The sequence below is a fragment of the Alligator sinensis genome, unplaced genomic scaffold (genome assembly GCF_000455745.1).
Source record: "Alligator sinensis unplaced genomic scaffold, ASM45574v1 scaffold737_1, whole genome shotgun sequence".
In the NCBI taxonomy this organism is placed as follows: Eukaryota; Metazoa; Chordata; order Crocodylia; family Alligatoridae; genus Alligator; species Alligator sinensis.
The window spans coordinates 1,397,219-1,401,852 of NW_005841930.1; positions in this window are offsets into that span (position 1 = coordinate 1,397,219).

Consider the following 4,634-nt stretch of genomic DNA (forward strand, 5'->3'; position numbering starts at 1 on the left):
GAGGACCTAGAGGTAGGATGGAATACAGAATCGGCAGAGAGGGTCAGAATGAGGAAGGTTGTGATTCCTTCTGGACGCAGGTCTGGAAAAAACTAATGTCTGTGAGGGAAGGCAGAAACAAGTGGAATGGGGCTCCCACTAATGCACTGAAGAAGAGATTGGTAGAGCTCATTCAAACAGAAGACCTAGTGGAAGGAGCAGAGCCAGACCCACATTGGTCGGTTCAGCCTTCAGCGCCTCCTAACCCACAACAGAGATGTCCCACTCCCAAGGCACCCAGGGGGCTGGTAGGATGAGTCTGCTTTGACTACTGGGGCTGCCCAACCATTCAAGTTTTAGTGGGAGACAAGGGGAATGTGAAAACCCCCAAATGCTGATTGATACTGGAGCCTTGATCAGTGTTTTGCAACAGAGATGGGTTCCAGATGGGGTTTTAATGTACCCCAATCATTTGCAACTAGAGTCCTATACTGGAGAGTTGGAGAACTCACCCGTAACCCAACCTATTGTGACTCAAATAGGAGAATGGAAGTTTTGGGGAAAATATGGAATACAAAAGGATAAGCCAAGAGGAGACAGTGAGAATGGAATTTGAGGAATGACTGCTTTGCAGCAGGGAGGAATACTGCTGGATTTAGCTAATGGGTGTCTGTGGAAATGGCCAGTAGAGGAAAAGAGTGTGTTGATTTCTGCAGTGCATCAGTGTGCAGCTATCAAGGCTCCTGCTGTAATTGATTAAGTTAATCAGGATGAGTGGATGCAGGCATTTCCTAAGGCTTGGGCAAAGGCTAAGTTAGAATGTGGCATGATACAGGCTTGTGTCTTGATTAAGAGATCAGACCCTCCACCACAGAGCCAATATAAATATACATCAGAGGCTCAAATGGGATTACAACCCACAATAAATAGTTTAAATCAGGAAGTAATAGTACAGATGCCTAGTGTTCGCAATTTCCCGATTTGGCCTGTTCTGAAAGCAGATGTGACAACCAGGAGACTAACAATAGACTTCAGAGCTTTGAATGCAGTGACTCCTGTCACCGCTCCTGTCGTGGTGAAATACCCTGAAATTCTAGCAGCCACAGCAGGAAGGGCGAAATGGTTTTCATTTGGCTAATGCATTTTTTTGCCATTCCCTTGGCACAGGAATGCTATTACAAATTTGGATTCACATTCAGGGAACAACAGTATTGTTTTACTTGAGTACCCTAAGGATTTCACAATGCTCCAGCAATATGCCATGTACATGTGGTAAGGTTATGGGACAAGCTTTCTCCAGATAGTCAAAGTTGTATGTTGTCGTATGTAGATGACATACTGATACATGGAGGCAATAAAGAGCAAGTAGTGAAAGTATACGCTGCTGCAGTATGCACAACACCAAAGACAGTACTGCTGTGATGGGAAGATTGAGGCTTTACTCTATAGCATGTCATTGAAATGCAAACATTCCAAATCTACTTTATTGCAATGCCACCCTGCTATTAGGAAACCATAAAATCCCTGTTTTCTCCTTCCTCTTCCACTACTATTAAAACTATGTACAGTAAAAGCTTTGTTATCCAGCACCCAGAGGGAATGGAGGGTGCCGGATAACAAAATATGCCGGATAACTGAGCGGCCCGAACAGGCATCTTTGCCTATTTGGGCCGCCACCTGTCCTGCCGTGTCTGGGGTGTTGTCGCCCCTCCCACTGCATTGCTGCCCCTCCTGCCGCATCGTCACCCCTCCCATGGGCCCCGAGGGACAAGGAGGGGGGACCCGCGTAGCCTGCTATGTCCCTGGGCCATGGGGGCTTGGCAGCGCAGGCTGCTTTCCCCCGGGTCGTGGGAGCTCCACGAAACCGGAAGTGCCACAGTGGGCCCTTCCAGTTTTCCCTTACAAGCCGGCATGCCGGTTAACAGAGTATGCTGGCTTGTAAGGTGCTGGTTAACACAGCTTTTGCTGTACCTAATTCACAGGAATTTGATTTACAAGTGGTGCTGGGAGTTCCAGACGGGGCGCTCTTCTCTGCTTCCATACTGAACCAAGAGCCCAGCTTGATATTCAGGAGTTGCTTCCTTACTGGAAAATGTTGCCTTCCTATGTTAATGAGAAAAGACTGCTACCATTGGTAAAAGGTCTGGGCCTGAATATCCTGATTAAATTCTATTACAAATAATTGCATTCATCTATCAATCTCTACTACTACTAATCTTATCTACTATCCCATCTCTGCTTTGAAATCTTTTTAAGGGTGCCATGGTGCTGTGAATGTTAGCACTGTTAGGTATGCAAATATCTACACACAATTCACCAGATAAACCCAGAGATTTCTAAAAGGACTCCATAGCATCAAATATATTCTAACCTGTTGTGGCTGGAGTTCTGTGCAACAGAGGAGTTGCTCTGTTATTTTTCTGTAGTCAAGAAACAAGTGAAAGCTAAGAGCTGCCATTTTCAGAGGGGCACTTTGAGTCTGAAATGGTTGAGAACCACTGGCTTAAACCCCTTCAGTCCTCTCCTCAGTGCTCACACATCTGAGCTTCACCCACTCCCTGATCCTTTTACTAATGTTTTTGTCTTTTGTTTAAGAGCTTCACAAACACACCCTACACTGAACTCATGTTCTTTGTACAGATTAACTACCAAATAAATCACACACAGAGCACTAAAGCCCTATCCAAGCCATATATAGACTTTAGTGGTACCTTAAATCCACAGAATCTGACAAGCCTCTCTCGCCACTCTAAAAATATACGTACTATATTTCTTTTCAAAGCACATACCTTTCCCCCCAATATTAGGCTTCCAAAATGGGCAGGGAGTGTCTTGAGCAGGGACATTGATGTACTCCCCAGAATAAACACCCTACTTTGATTCCTTCTCCACCCAAAGTTTAAAACCAACTGCCTAGCAGCAGCAGCAGCATTTCTATTTTGGTAGCTGAGAGAGTCAATCAACTTAATGGCTCATTGCTCTTCATTCCACAGGTATTAACAACCGTGTCTCCATTTTAAGGGTCTTGATGTTTTGCTAATCAAGCTAACCTTTCCTCTGGAAATTTCGCTGTCTGTTAGCTATTCCTGTGGGTTTTTTTCTTTCTTTTTGCAGCCCAACAGACTGTTTTTAGCTCTTTTCAAACTTATAGATCCACCCATATGTGCATCCATACATGCAGGCACGTGCACTTGGAGCAGCTCAAATGGAAACGGTGCAAAGCTGAGCCAGGGCTTTTTGCCCCAGCACATGAGCTTGGACATGCACTTTGTTGTGGAGCAAACTGTGCCACTTAGAGCAAAATAAGCCTGCTTGGCTCCTCCCAGATCTGCCGCTAGGGGGAGCTAGAGCCCAGGGCCAGCACCTGTGCTGTCCCCAGCAGTATAAAGAGCTGCCCTGTCCTGGCCCCAGCAGTACAAAAAGCTGCCCTGGCAAGTAGCTCAGGGTTACTAGCTCTCAGGAGCTTCTGGGGCCCAGCCAATTGGTACCTGGGGACACTACCCCTTGTGCCAGCTGGACTGCTGAAGAAGCCCTGAGAGTTTCCTGCAACCTCTACCCACTGCAGCAGTCTGGCAGTGGGGGCTGCTGCCTGGCTGTGACCTGCTGTGCACCTGCCAGACCCGGATGGGGACTGCACAGTCAGTAGAGGCATCTGCTTCTCTGGGCCAGGTCCCAGTAGGCTGTGGCTACAGCGTTGGCCTCTGTGCGGCACTACTGCCATGTGCTGCCCCGCCATCTGGGCAGCTATCACCCAGAAGATATTCCGGGTGTGGTGGCCTGCTTTGAACTGTCAAAGCATGTCCTGGCCCCATTTGGCCAGGAGGTCAGCCACAGCCAGCTGGGTCCAAGGTGCCAGCTCGCAGCAGGCAGGGTCCTGCCACTGGCCTCCCTAGCACAAATTCTGGTGTTCCCTATCGGAAAACTGAAAAAACCCTGATTTAAAAAAAAACAAACCCAAAGTCACTCTGTAAAAGACCCCCAAATCCATGTTCCTCCACAATTTAAAAAAAAAAAAAAAAGACCGCTATAGAGAGTGAGACAGAAACAGCAATAAGTTGGACAATATTTTATTGATATATCTACAGTGTTAAAGCAATGTGGAAGCCTACCAGTGTCTCTATCATAATAATAAAGTGAACTCTAAGTACATGTATTCATGAAACATGAATATATAATTTGCTGCCCTCCTACAGGGATTACAGCCCCCACCCAACAGGGGCTATGGCCCCACACAGGGGTTACGGCTTCACATAGGGGCTATGGCCCCACACAGGGTTTATGGCCCCCCAACGGGGGCCAAACAGCCCCTGCAGGGTCTGCCACCCCCCACTACAAGGCCCACATGCCCCACCCCAGCCCCTGTCACTTCAAGAAGAAAAAAAAAATCCTCTACTTACCCTAGAAGCCAGGGCTGGGGGAGCTCCGGGGCCTCATGGCACACCACCAATCCCCCCCAGGCAGTGGGGGCCAGGAGGGCCCTGCCTGGGGCCTTTGGGGCTGTCCCTCTTCTCTGTGCTGTGTGGTCAGGGCCTCAGTGCCCTGACGGCAGCTGGACTGCTGGTAAGTGCCGGGGGGGGAGTTGTTTTGTTTTGTTTTAGACTGTTGAGATGCTGGGGTGGGGCAGGGATCAGGGACCGGGGGGGGGATGGGGCCAG